The 15,068-nt window shown below is 39.5% G+C and overlaps 1 long non-coding RNA gene across 2 annotated transcripts in view; it reads left to right on the top strand.

Annotated features, from left to right (window-relative positions):
* Window positions 1–15,068, top strand: part of LOC123567956 (uncharacterized) — a 162,869-nt gene that overhangs the window by 58,804 nt on the left and 88,997 nt on the right. Inside the window, exon 5 of one of the 2 annotated variants that reach the window (XR_006691164.3) lies at window positions 10,074–10,172. The exons of the other annotated variant lie outside the window; for it this stretch is intronic. This is a non-coding gene — a long non-coding RNA (uncharacterized lncRNA). The remainder of the gene's footprint in view (window positions 1–10,073; window positions 10,173–15,068) is intronic. 2 annotated transcript variants of the gene reach the window in all.

The following is a 15,068-nucleotide window of genomic DNA, read 5'->3' as shown; positions in this document are numbered from 1 at the left end:
CTAGGAGGTGGAGGGTGCAGTGAACGAAGATCATGTTACTGCACTCCAGCCTGGGCAACAAGAGAGAAACTCCGTCTCAAAAAAAAAAAAAAAGCCACAGTGAACAAGATGGTAAAGCATGGAAGACAGACATAAGTCAACTGATCAGACAGTTATCTGATTACCATGGTGATAAATCTTATGCAAAAGTTCAGATTGTTATGGGTGTTTAGGGGAACTTGATCTAAATTAAGTGATCTGTGAAGGCCTTCTTGGAGAAATGATGTTTGAGCTGAACTATTTATTAAGGATGAACAAGAATTAATCAAGGCAAGTGGAGTAGGGAAATGGCAGGAGGGAGGGTGGCAAACAAACAATGCAAGGAGAGAGAGTGCATTGGTGAGAATGCTTCATCAGAAGGAGCTTAGTAATGTTCTAAAATAGAAATGAGATTAGTGTGGCTGAAATGCAAGGTGGAGAACCATGCAGCAGGATGAGACTTAAAAAAAAAACCAGTTAAGACTTTTTGGTTGCAAACATAAAGGAATTTATTGGCTCAATAAACAGAACGCTTCAGAGGTAGCTTGGCTCTACTCATAACTTTAGCAAAAGCTCTTTATTGCTCTCTAGTTTTCTTGGCCCTATCTCCCCCACATACTGACTTGTGTCTTCTAAGGTAGCTAAGTAACTGCAGCAGCTCCAGCTTTCATACCTGCCTTCCATACTAACCAGAAGAGAAAGAAACTTGTTACGGTATTCCTGGTACGAGGCCTGAGAGTCACCCTGATTGGAGCAGTGGAGGTCGCATGCCCTGTCTTGAACCATGCACTGTGTTGAGGAGGCAGGAATGGCCTGCTTAGCCTGGCCTGGGCCAGATGGTCTATCTCAGGAGCCTCGGGAAGAGTCAGCGTCCCTGGAATCACAGAGATTACAAAACAGAAATCAGGGCTGCTAGGAAGTGCAGAATGGATGATGAGGAGGCCACAGTGATCACTGCAAGGTTGAAAAGGTGAAGACAGGCCTGTGCTATAGGATTTGGAACTTCTTAAAATGACAGGAAGTCATTACAGGATTTTCAGTAGGTCAGTAATGTCTTTGGATTGGTTATTCAAAAACATCATTGTGAACTCTACCTTAATGTGTCGGTAGTTTCTTTTCTTTTCTTTTTTTTCTTTGAGACGGAGTCTCACTCTGTCACCCAGACTGGAGTGCAATGGCAAGTTCTCAGCTCACTGCAACCTCTGCCTCCCTGGTTCAAGTGATTCTCCGGCCTCAGCCTCCCGAGTAGCTGGGATTGCAGGTGCCTGCCACCGTGCACGGCTAATTTTTGTAATTTTTAGTAGAGATGGGGTTTCACCATGTTGGCCAGGCTGGTCTCAAACTCCTGACTTCAGGTAATCTACCTGCCTTGGCTTCCCAAAGTGCTGAGATTACAGGTGTGAGCCACCACGCCCAGCTGATGTGTCTGTACTTTCTAAGAAAACCATCGTCACATAAATAAATCATTATGTTAGGAGCAAAATGCAACTCATTATTTTTCTAGTTTTCCTAATAATAACAACAACTAATTCTTATTAGTCTTCTAATGTTAATAACAGGCTAATAATAGTAATAAGCCTGCCATGGTGAAAAAAGCTTTACAAGCATTATCTCATACAATCTCGACTATAATCCTCGGAAGCAAGTCTCATTATTATCCCCATGTTACTGACAGGGAAGCTGAGGTATGGGGAGATCAGGTAATTTACCCAGGGTTACATAGCTAGTATATAGCCAGACAATAGCTGTGTGAATCAACATATTGTGTTATTCCCACTAAACTCTGTGATGTCATGGGGGTGGGGAAAACTTTTTATTTACAGTTGCTCCCTGATGAATTGATTCCAGGATGCCCGTGGATACCAAAATCCTCAGGATGCTCAAGTCCTTTGTACAAAATGACTTAAGATTTATGTACTACCAGCTGGGCATGGTGGCTCACTCCTATAATCCCAGCACTTTGGGAGGCCGAGGTGGTGGGATCACGAGGTGAGGAGATAGAGACCATCCTGGCTAACACAGTGAAACCTCATCTTCACTAAAAATTAAAAAATTAGCTGGGAGTGGTGTCAGGCACCTATAGTCTCAGGTACTCGGGAGGCTGAGGCAGGAGAATGGCGTGAACCTGGGAGGCGGAGCTTGCAGTGAGTGGAGATTGCGCCCCTGCACTCCAGTCTGGGCAACATAGTGAGACTCTGTCTCAAAAAAAAAAAAAAAAAAACAATTTGTGTACCTCCTCCTGGATACTTTAAATCATCTCTAGATTACTTGTAATACCTAATACAATGGAAATGCTATGTAAATAGTTGCTATATTGTATTTTTTATTTGTATTATTTTTATTATTGTAATGTTATTTTTTATTTCCCAAATATTTTTTATCTGAGTTTGGGTGTATCCCCTGTGTGGAACTCATAGATAGGGAGGGTCAACTGTGTCTGGAAAATAATTATTGGACAAAGCCTTGTGCTAGGAATCAAAAGTACCAACTGGGCAGTGAGGTTGCATAGAATCTGCCAGAATTTAAAAAAAATATATTTTAGTAAAATATACATACCATAACATTTGTAATTTTAACAATTTTTAAGTGTATGATTAAGTGACATTAATTACATTTACAATGTTGTGCAATCATCACCATCGTCTATTTCCAAAACTTTTGCATCACCCCGAACAGAAACTCTGGAACCATTAAGCACAACCTCCTCCCTCTAACCCCTGGTAATCTCTAATCTACTTTTTCTCTCTATGCATTTGCCTATTCTAGATATTTTAAGTGGAATCATACAATATTTGTTCTCTTCTGTCTGGTTTATTTCACTTAGCATAACGTTTTCAAGGTTTATTCATGTTGTTGCTTGTATCAGAACTTAATTCCTCTTCCTGGTTCAATAATCTACTAGAAATTTGAAAAAACTACTTGTGTTAGTTCAGTGATTACAAAATATTTGAAGTTGAATAACTATAATTTTAAGCAAGGATTGCACTCTAGTTTTCTACTATCCGTATGATACCCTATTGTCTTAAAATTAGTAGCCTGCTTGCACTTATTAACACTATCTAGCCCAATTCAGAAGGCATCTGTGGTTTCAACAATGATCCCTGTGATTTGGGCTGACAAGCTCTTAGAGATTAATTACCCCGAGTCCTCTCCTAAAGAAGGTAGAAACTTGTCTTTGTACTTCTTTTTGCCATCACCTATTAGCACTGTGCTTTCTATACTAGATGCTTACTAAATATTTGTGAATACAAATTTAAATTCAATTTATCAAATCTCTATCAAGTATTTATAATGTTCTAGGCACTTTGCTAATGCTTAGAGATACAATAAGGAGGTAGTTCCTGTCCTCTTGGAGACTATGCTGCAGGTGGATGATAATGATGATGGGAGCCAACCATCTTAAAAATAGCAGCGTCTTCCATTTTTATAGTTTTTTTTTTGTTTCTAAAAGGTGTTTACATACATTAGCCCATTTATTGCTATGATGTTTGGCATACATTTATTTTTGAAAACTAATGGCTATTTTTTAGTTTATTCCAAATGGAACAAGTTGGAAGAGATTATTGGTTAACCACAAGATTTTGAGGTTTGATTTTACGGGGTAGTAAATGATGAATTAATTCTTTAAGAAAAAGATTTCTTTAAGTCTAAAAATAGTCCTTATAAGGTCATTATTTCTCAGCTAAGTTGTAAGATGTGCCAATTTCTGCTATGCTCCAAGAATCTTCAACTTTCCTACCGTTTCATGAACTTAAGTCTTTTGATAGCTCCAGGATTTAAGTTTAAAAGGTGGCTTAAAACAAAGCCCCGAGCACATTACCCTTGTCTTTTCATGTGTACTACTGTATGTCCCTAGGTCAGTGACTGATAGTTGTGAAGGTTCTTAGAGAGTGAACAGAGTTTCAGAGCTTTCTTGATGGGTTTCCTGAGTTCACCAGACTTGCTGTCACCTGGAACTGTTCTACTTATTTGATTGTCAACAGCATCCTAGTGGAAAAGAGGATAAAGCAACCATAGCTGACACACAGCCCTCAGGAACTTTCCGTCTTGCTATGTAGCTGAAAGTGTTGGTCTCTGTCTTCATTTGTCATGTGCCTCCCAACTCTGGAGATCTGTGGAAAGCACGTAAATGGAAAGAGCCAGTATTTAGTCAGTAAGGTGGCAGAGATGAGATGGTGTCTTTCAGAATTTTCTATTAAGCAATTAGTCCTGTGTCATTACTAAGTAAGGATTAAAGAGGCCTACGAAGAACCACAGAATAGCATCATTTAAAGGGTCCCAATGCAAATCATAGTTACAAATGTGCTTTTTGTCAAACATTAGGAAAGAAAATGTACAACACTACTAAGAAAATGGTGCAGAAGGCAGAGAAGACTCTTGGAATGGGAGGAAATTCCAGTTCAGTCTGGTTTATAGAAACTTCAACCACAAGCTCTTTTCAAAAGGGTATCAGGATTCAAGCATTACATCATCTAAATAAATCCTCATTGGATGTTCAGTCCCTGACTGGCTGGAATCAGGCTCCCTTTCTTTAACCCTTTCCCAGCCAAGACATAGCCTATCCTAACTTCGAGAATATATCTTTCCTGTTATTTTCAGCAGCATTTAGCATTTGAGCAGAACGCATGTGAAGAAAGTCGCTTTCTATAAACCTCTCACCACAGTTTAAGTTTTTATACTTAGAGTGTCAAAAAAGTTATTTCAAATGCTTTGTTGCTATGTAATTGCAAAAGCAGCATTACTGAGAGAAATGCTTCAATAAAAGCCTTTGGAAAACAGAGAACGTCAAGCCATTATATGATTACCTTTCCTACACCTCAGTCCTCTTTCTCTTATAGTTGCACTCCTACCCTTTGGTTCAACATTTTTGTCAGATTATGTGTTTTACCTGGTCATTATGGATGGATATTAAAACTATAGACTTATAACTAAGCAACCATTTGCAAAAAATGAAGTAACATACCATGGCCACCAAAGAGACATGTAAGTGTTTTGGCTAAAGGGTGACAATTTTATTTGGGTATTTCACACTTTATTGAGGAAAGAGCATTGATGTAGTTAGTTATTTCAAAAGTATACCACTCTGGAATCATCCTGCAGTCTTCCTGTCTTTTCACTGGATGCATAAATGGAATCAGAGAGACACAGACAATAATTGTGGGTCAGACTGATAAAATGACTCCTAATCGTCTTGGAGCTGTGAGACTTAGGGCTGTTATCTTGAGTTCATATCACTTTCCCTCCCTTTTAAGGGTGTTATCGGAAATATCAATTTTTCAGTTAATACATTAAAAATCCTCTCTATTTCAATCATTTTTGGTTCTTATAACATCCCTGGAGAGATATGGAGACAACCCCAGGTACTGCAAAACCAGAACAAGAATCACAGGTTTAGAGGCATGAAGAATTGTACAGGATGGAAGAACATAGGGAGGAGAACATGGGCATTCTGAGCTCACACCTGTTTGCAGGAGAGCCGGCTGCTTAGATATAACTGTGCCAGCCAGGAGAGAAGGGAGGAAAGAGCTACATCTTGGATTTGTCAAACATGTTGTGCTTACTCTCCCTCCTGGCTTCATTACTACACAAAAGATGATAAGACTTGACACCACCAGTCAGGATTTTGTTTTCAAAGATATCAAGAGGAGAGTGGGAGAGCAAAACCCCCAGGGCTGACCTTCGGAGGAGTTGAGAAGCTCAAAGAGTGAGTATGAAAGAGCAGAAAAATTATAGTGGTTGGGGAGTATTAGCAGTTTCTTTACTTTTTCTGATACAGGGCCTCACATGTCAACTCGTGCAGAATTGGCAGGGGGCTCAAGATGATACCGTGTTTAATACTGTAAAATTAAGTGTGTCGGAAAGGGCAAAGTTTACATATTCTTTACCTGGCTCTACAAAGTTCCCTTGAACCTCTGAAAACCATTTTCTAGAATGCAGTCTTGCTCTAACCCAAAGCTTTAAATTATCAGTCATGTTGAAAAGAAGAATGAAAACAAGTTCACACACTGCTGTGTATTTGACTCTGGTTTAGAAATCCATTGTCTTTCAAGTATATCCATGTTGTAAGTCAGTTTCCTCAGGAAGAAGTTTCTGGGAGAGCATTGGGTAGTGAGTGCCCTCGCTTTGCAGGGAAGGAAGGGAACAGGAGGCAGGACAGCGAGGAGTCAAATAGTGATGCAGTTACAAAAAGGCCTTGGCATCTTGTGGCCCTGCTCCTTTGGGGACCTCTGGAGCTGGGATAGCTCTGCAGAGTTGCCCTGTATTGGGGCTAGGGGACCACGTTGACTCATCATGAGAAGTGGGTGGCCCTAGGGGAAGGGATATCATCCTAGGTAAGGTGGCTGTCTAAGGCAACTCCTATAGCGCGACTCAGTTGATAACTATATATGGTCAACCCTTTTGGTGGCCGAGGGAATGAGTCTCAGTCTCATAGGGTGGATCTGGGCGGCACACCACAGCATCCACTACAATGAAGATAAAGGGTCTCAGGAAAATTCTGGGATTTTTCAAAATTATCTAAGATTATTCAAAACTCTAAGATTTTTCAGTCCTTTCAAAAATTGCCAAAGTAAGTTCAGGGTGCCAAATTGCCAGTGTAATCTCTGGGCCACTGAAGTTTTCTTTATCTTTGAAGATAAAGCAAATTGATATGTAGTGCTCCATTGCATCTTTAAAGAAAACCTCAGTGGCCCAGAGAGATGACAGATTTCTTAGAAAACATAAGGCAAGGCTTTTGTTTGGAACCTTTCTACTCAAGTCATCAAATGAATAGCTTTCCCATAAAATAGATAGTAGTGAGAATACAGGGGGTCTTCTAGGTTTTTGATCGGCAGGATGGTGGGGGACGGGGTAAGGGTGTAGTGGCTCCATCACAATTTGCTTGGAAGAATAGAAAGTGGTTGACGTATGCTTCACTACTCCAGCTTGAGTCCACATTCTTAGAGGATGAGCTAAAGGCTGCATTCTGGATCTTTCTGTGTAAGAAGTGGAGAAATCTGCTGCCAAGTATGGGAGCACTGGAGCCTTGAAATGGAATTCAAATACTGGTTGTGGATTTGGAACAGTGCCTTATATGGCATCACTGTTCAGAGCCACTTCAAGGAGTTAGGGTATCAATGTGGCATTGCCTACAATAATCAAGGGCTATCTGAGATTCAGGAGATGAAGCAAGGAGATATCTATGCCTAATGTTGAACAAAAGCATTTTTATGTCTGTTAACATTTATGGTGTCCGATTGAGTGGGTTAGCAAAATAAAGACAGATGGCAACAGATTAATGTGAACACTTACAATACCTACAATATTGCGCCCACTCCAGCTGAAGCTCTCCAGCTCAACTTCCTCTACGACTCACAGTCAAATGTCACTTAGTGACCCCGAAGAGAAGAACAATTTATGATGGATCAGGAATCAGGATTAACCATACATTTATCATGGAATAAAGAATCAGAAACTTCATTTAATGTATAACTGTGATGTTTGTCTGGGGCTGGTGGATCATTACTTTGCAATCACTCCTTGTGTTAGGAAGCAGGAATTGATTAGCCCAGGGTCATTAAGTCCATCCCCTGCCTCCAGGCTGTACAGTTTGTGTAAATGGTTCCAGCTGGATGTGCCTTTATGCTATTCTTAAGGAGCTCCTGAAGAGGAAATTACAAGATGTCCCAGAGGGGCACATTGTGAGGGTCTCACAGCCTTAAGTGCCAAGAAATTCTTTTCCGTATTTGAGGAGCGTTGGACCAGGGAATCATGAAACCTGGGCTCCCCTATCAATTCAGATATTTAGTAGCGGTTAAACCTTGGGGTAACTATTCTTTGACTTGGTTTTCTTTTTCATATGTAAGATGAGAATAAAAGCATTTCTCTTGATACCCCCATGAGACTGTTGGAAGGATGAAAGGAGACAGTGATATGTAGAGCACCATTGCATTTATAAATTAGATTGTGATTTACCAACTTAAAGGTACAAATTGAGACCAATTAGGTACAATTAAAGACTGATCAGGCCAAGGAGAAGCAGAGTGATTAAGAGTAAAAAGCCTCAGTGCATTTAGATTGAGAGAACAGGTGTATGATGGAGCCTGTTATGCTTAAGGTTGGGCATTAGGTGCATTTGACTTGGTCATGTTCAAGGCTATTGTCTTCATCACAATGTGATATGAAAAGTTAAGTTATATGATATGGCTGTCTCGATTGTCATTGTTGGGTTTAAGTACTCCTTGGAATGATTTTTGCTTCTATTTTAAGATGCTCTATGACCCAGGGTGCACTATCCCATATTTGGCTGAATCTAATTGCTAGTAAGATAGTGTGGGTGTTTTGGTGTTGAACCAGAAACCCACCCACTCATTGCACATGTGTTTCCATATCACATAATGAAAAATACATTGTAACTCCAAGCCTTTGATGAATGATGGTCAATTTTTTCCAACACTGGAATTTTTCTAATGCCTGATAAATGTCTTTCATAATTCACTGAAGCTTTTTGAGTATAAGAGAACATCCATTATAAAGCAGAGATATGAATTTTCCCTAGATATACCATCTGACGTGACCCACCTTTGCTTTGCTGGCATTCGAGTTGGGGCTGTTTTGTTGCTGCTGCCCAGTGGGCTATGCTGCTGCAGTGGAAGAGTTGTGACCCTCTCTCCCTCGATACTTGGACACAATTTGTCCTATATTTTTCACCCTTGGAGAGCCTCACTGCTGGTCTGCATGATACCCAGTAACATTTTTATGATAAATGAAGGCTTTTCTTCAAGTACGGTATCTCTGCCCTGGTATGGTGAACAAAATGCCTCCTCCAAGGACAGTGCAGTCCCTATTTGTTGAAGCTATTACACAGTCATTTCTGCTCTTTGATTTTTGCTTTTCCCAAAGTTTGATTAAATTTCTTTCCCTCATTTTCTATTTGATTCCTTGGGCATTACAGAAAAGTATGAGGCTCCTGTGTTTCAAAGATTTTTTTAGAAAGTGTGTGTCTGTGTGTGTGTGTGTGTGTGTGTATGCGTGTGTGTCTTCCAATAATGAGTGGAGGCATATATAAACACATTTTGAAGATTGAAAATAAGGTAACTATACAAAACATTTGGAATTGCACCTCCTCATTTACAAAGTGCTTTCATTACCAAGATCAGCCCTTATTTCATTTATGCTCACAACAATGCTGTGAGGTAGGTAAGGGGAAATAACGGAAAATTAGGGCCCAGTGAATGTAGGCATTTTGTCCATATTTATAGTTCTGGCAAATGATGGTGCCAGTATTCAAAGTCAAGTCGTCTGACTACTTATCCCATGTCTTTTAAACTCCACAGCAGTATTTGGTACTGAAGAAAACTTAAAATAATGTTCATTTGACACACATTTAATGACATGCATAATGGTTATTAGGCTGTCTGGTCATTAGGCATCCATCATAAGTTACCTAAATGAAAAGAATCAATGTGTTTTAGGTACAGCCAAAGTCAACATTTGTAGACTTGCATGTGGAGTCAGTAGAGAAGGAGAAGAAAAGAAGAGATTGTGATGGCCATCAGTTCTTTCTTATAGATATCACGGGGTTAGTATTAGGGAGAATGCTATCCTGCCTCTAGCCAGTTCTGAGGCCCCAGGCTTGGGAAGTGGGGAAGGCAGAGGCTGGGTCATTTGACTTAGTTTCTCTTTCACAGCACTTGCTTTAGGGGAACATCCTTCAATTCTAGAAGATAAGAAGAAAGTAGATTCTAAGAGAAGCTTATTTTAGGAGTTAGTAGATGTCAGTAACAGATGACTAAGGTGATAAGTTTATAACTAAGGTGATAAGTTTATATCTGTGATTATTAATTTTATATGTCAACTTATTTGGGCCATAGGCTGCTCAGATATTTGGTAAGATATTATTTTGGATGTTTTTGTGAAGGTGTTTTTGGATGAGGTTAACTCTTAAATTTGTAGTCTGAGTAAAGCAGATTGTCCTGCCTGATGTGGGTGGGCCACATCTAATTAGTTGAGGACCTGAATAGAACAAAAAGGCTGACCATCCCAAAAGTAAGAGGGAACCTTTTCTGTCTTTTCAGGCTGGAGCATTAATCTCTTCCTGAAAAACTGAAGAGAAATATTGGTTCTTGGATCTCATACCTCCTGGCTTTTGGAGTGGAACTACACCATTGGCTCATGTAAGCCAATTCCTTATTTAAAAAACCTCTGTCTTTCTCATTGTATGTGTATGTGTATGTGTCGATGTGTATATATGTCCTGTTGGTTCTGTTTCTCTGGAGACTCCTGACTGATATAACATCCCTCCAATAATATAGATGGTAAGTGTCAACAAGGCACACATGATAGTAATGGGTATACTGTGTTAGTTTGGGGGAGGGGCATAAGGGAACTGGCAGGGGAGATATTCAAAAAATAGAACATAAAAATGAAAAAAACTCCTATACTCTCAATACAGTGTATGGGTGTTTTTTCTCAACTTTGACATGACCTATTGGGCAGAAAGTGTTGATAAAGAGGTTGTAAATGGGAGGAGCTGGAAAGTAAAGGCAAATTGGGAGCATGAATAAGGAGGCCTGGGCCAGATTCCAAGGCAAGGGTTTTAATCTGTCATAGAACATATGAAGTGTACTGGAGTAAGGGAACAAGAGCAATGTAGAGAGGAACAGGGAGCGAGGGAGAGCTGTCATGGGAGGATAAGAGAAGGGTGTACAGAAAGAGATCTCAAGACTGAATTTTGTATGGAGTGAGTTCTGCTTGCTCTCCTTCTAGAGATTAAAACAGCTACCATTTCACTCTGCCAAATCAAATTTTACTTTTTTTGAACTCAAGCCACAAGCATCTGCTCATCCATTTACTCAACAAATATTTGTTGAGTGCTTACTATATGTCAGGTAATGTTCCATTGTGCTGGGCATATAGCAGTGAACCAAACAGGCAAAGTTCCCTGCCCCTCTGAGGCTTCCATTCCTATGATACGTCATGGCTCTGGGCTACCCATCACAGACAAATAAGCATCTAACCTCATTCTTCGGCTCATGACTACTGCTCTATTAAAAGCCAAAATTCTGAACAAACAAGACAGTTCCTTCTCTGAAGAAGCTCATAGTCCAATAAAGTGATTTATGCATGCACAATTAGTGATAAAAGGACAACATAGAACCTGGGAGAAGATTTGAAAGAATGAGAATCACTCCCTCCTAATTTTGACCCCCTACTTTGAGCTCTTGCCCTTAAACCATATAATTATATAATGCCTGACAGATCACAAACTGCATTTGACATTTATTATCTGACTGCATTCCATGAACAATTACTTATCTTAGATAAAACAGGCATTATTGTTTGCAGATTTGAGGATATGAATGCTCAAATGTGAATGGTACTTTCAAAAAAAGGCAGAATTCTGTATTTCCCATTCCGTTTCATGTCAGACCACATGCCCTGACTTTCCTAACCTCTCCTCGATATTGGGAGCCTAAAGTATTGAGTGTAAGAGGCTGGGTAAGCCAGTGGCAGTGAGGTGGCTCTGAGATGTTACTAATCATGGCTAACCAAGTGAGTGCAAAGGGAAGTATAGTGTGGTGGGTGCTGGAGTGGCATTTTGTGCTGTAATTGGCCATGCATGCCCAATTTATGTGTAATACAATGTGGGGGAGGAGTGTTATAAGATGTTAAACATTTCTAGTGAACATTTTTTCCCCTCCACCTACGGACAACCTTTAATGTGCACAGATGTATGACTTTTTCCTGTCAAGCAGATCCTACCAAAGGAAGGCTGAACAGTGAGAATGGAAGGCAGCCAGAAAGAAAGAGGGCAGGTTTCTTTGCAGTCCTCTTTTGGGAAGTTCTTTCTCCCTTTCCCAAAATGCGGGGGCAGGAGGACTAGTTCTCCTTGGACGCTCTCAGGACAGATGCAAGAAATCACTGCAGTCCAAAATCAGGAATACTGCTGAACAAAGACAGGATTTCCCCAGCAACATGCATTTAGAAGTTTGGCAGTCCCTTTTATCCTTACCATCATCCTGAGAGTCGGGGATAGGGTGAAGTACTATTAGACCCACTTTATAGACAAGAAAACTGAAACCGAGATCTAAAAGAGTCTGTACAGATTACAAATGAGTTACAAGTAAAGTGGAGATCTGAATTCAACTGTCTGACATTTAAGCCACGGGTTTCTTTTTTTATGCTACAGTTTTCCCCCCATGAATAAAAAGTGAGGAGGCATTGGTGGTTAAATTAAACTTGGTAACTAGTTATATACATTTGTAAATGTAATTATTTGGAAGCTTCTCAACTAATCGTAGCTCTCAAAGTCTTAGGGTAACGGTTTTCAACCTTGCTGCACATCTGGAACTTCTTGAAAACATGGATATGTATATATGTGTGTCTATGTACATGTGCATGTGCTTTTGTGTGTGTGTGTGTGTGTGTGTGTATGTAGGAGGTTGCAATGGGTAACAAGGTTTGGAAACTACTATTAGGTTTGGTGCTTAAGCAGAGTTTAACTTTGATGTATGGCTTGACCAGGTCTCCCCAAATGGTGTCCAAACAGTGATCAGGCTCTTAGCTTACCAAGGCCCATATTTGGTTGGCATACATAGAAGAACCCACCTCTAGCAGGCAGAATTTTGTAATGACTCTCAATGACCCATGTCCTGTGTATTCCTCTCCCCTTTAGTGCGGGTTAGATCTGTGAATATGATGGTGATATAGTCTCTTGATTGGGTTACATGAATAACAAAGATCAGTGAATTTTGCAGATTCGACTAAAGTCTCCAATCAGTTGACTTCAATTTAATCAAAAGGAAAATCACTGTGAGTGGGTCTGACCTAGCTAAATGAGCCATTTAAAGGAGGATCTACAAGTCAGAGTCAGAAGAAGCAACAGAGATGTTGGCCTGTTAGCTGTGAATAAACAAACTACTATGTTGTGGATAGAGTCACACGGTTAGGAAGGGCAGCTGGCCTCTAGGAGCTGAAGTCTTCAGTCCGACAACCTCAATAAATAGAACTTTACAGAATCAGTGAACTTGGAAAAAGACTCTGAGACCCAGATGAGAACAGATGACATCTTGATTTCAGCCTGTGAGACACTGAGCAGAGAACCCAAATAGCCAGTGCCTGGACTCCTGACCCATGGGAACTGTAAGATAATAAAGTTGTGTTTTTTCAGGTCTCGAAGTTTGTGATAATTTGTTACACAGCAGTTAAAAAAAAAAACCCAAATACATTACCAAAATCAAAATAAAGATTTTCTAGAACAATGGCTAATAAACTGCAAACATCTTGGAACTATTTCAGTGCTTTTTAAAACAACTTCAAAATTCTAGGCAAAAAAGAACCACACGGTTAAAAAAGTCTCAAGGTTAGGCATACTTGCATCCAAATCTCCACTCACTTCTAACCCGTGTGTGTGTGTGTGTGTGTGTGTGTGTGTGTGTGTGTATGTAATATGGATAATCTAAATTTTATTAAAAAACAGATGTAATTTACATATCACTAAATTCATTCTTTTAAAGTGCACAGTCCACTAATTTTTAGTATATTCACAAGGCTGTGCACCTATCATCACTATCTAGTTCCAGAATATTTTAATTCCCCCAAAGGAATCTCTCAACCCCTTAGCAATCATTCTCCATTTCTCCTTCTTCCTAACCCTTGCAACCACTTATCTACTTTCTATCTCTATGATTTGCCTATTCTGGATAGTTAATATAAATGGAATCATAGAATATGTGGCTTTTCTTTGGTCTGCTTCTTTAATTTGGCCTAATGTTTTCAAGTTTCATTTACTATACAATAAACAAAATATGTTATATCTATTCTGTGAGTATTATTTAGCCATAAAAAGGAACGAAGTACGTTTTGCTTTATGGATTTTATCTTTTAGTTGTTAGGTACATATATGTTTATAATTATTATATCATCTTGATAGAATGACACTTTTATTATTCTAAAATGTCCTTTGTCTATAGTAACAACTTCTAACTTAAAGTCAATTTTGACTGATATTGGTATAAGCCACTCCAGCCCTCTTCTGTTTACTATTTGCATATTGTATTTTTTCCATGGTTTTACTTTCAATCTGTCTTCATCTTTGAATCTAAATACATCACTTCTAGACAGCATATAGTTGTCATTATAGTACTTTTGTTAAGATATGTATCAGCCTAGTGTACTGACAGAGAAGCCTGGCTCTCCTCAATATTTGTGCTTCTAGAGTATAGAGTTGTCGAAAGGGAGTTATTTTTCAGCATAGACTGTATCTTCAGCTTCATATCTCTTATATCTAAGGGATCATCTAATTGGTTTTCACCAATGTATTATAAACACTAAGTTGATGCTGAGTCAAAGAGGTTAAGAAATAAGTGTTCTTCTCTTTCTTCGTTTCTCAGTTTGATGCAAAAGAGCACATTGATTTTGGGAGCCACATGTTTAAAGATAGTGAAGGTACAAGATGGAAGGAGTCTGAGAGCCTGGATGATACTTGGAAGAACATCTACTTTGGTGTTTTGAGTGAGAAGTAGACTTTTGTTGTATTTTATCTATTAAGACATTTTGTTAGAGCAGATAGGATTACCCTAATACAAAAGATGGTCTGATGACAGCGCTGGTATTACAGGATAAGACTAACATCTGCTCAATACACGATCCTTTATGTAGTGGTGACACTTTTAGTAAAATTATTTCCCTGAATCATGTGTATTTGAGGATCTCAGAGTGAGGATCTCTACTGTACAGTCAACCAATCTGGGCATACATGGACCTGTCTATCTGGGCTGGTACAATATCTGGTAAAACTCTTTTTGGATGGGGGGAGAATTCAAGCTGTCAGGTTGGGGCTGATGACTTGTTCCCCGAGGAGAAGACCCTCCCAAGAACAAATGGCTAGTCTTTAACTTCCTAGCTAATACGTTAGACTGAGGAACAATGGATTCCTTTTATGTAGGTCCAGGAAAGCTTCTCTAGGCCAAGGTCAGACTCTTAAAAGAGACTATGTCAGGATGGAAATATCTGGCTAGAGGATTGATGTCAGTTTTCACATCTGGAGAGTCATTCTGGGAGTCAGGAAT

This window comes from Macaca fascicularis, chromosome 1 (genome assembly GCF_037993035.2).
Source record: "Macaca fascicularis isolate 582-1 chromosome 1, T2T-MFA8v1.1".
Classification (NCBI taxonomy): Eukaryota; Metazoa; Chordata; class Mammalia; order Primates; family Cercopithecidae; genus Macaca; species Macaca fascicularis.
Note: the sequence above shows the minus strand (reverse complement) of the source record. Positions and strands in the feature narration are given on the sequence as shown.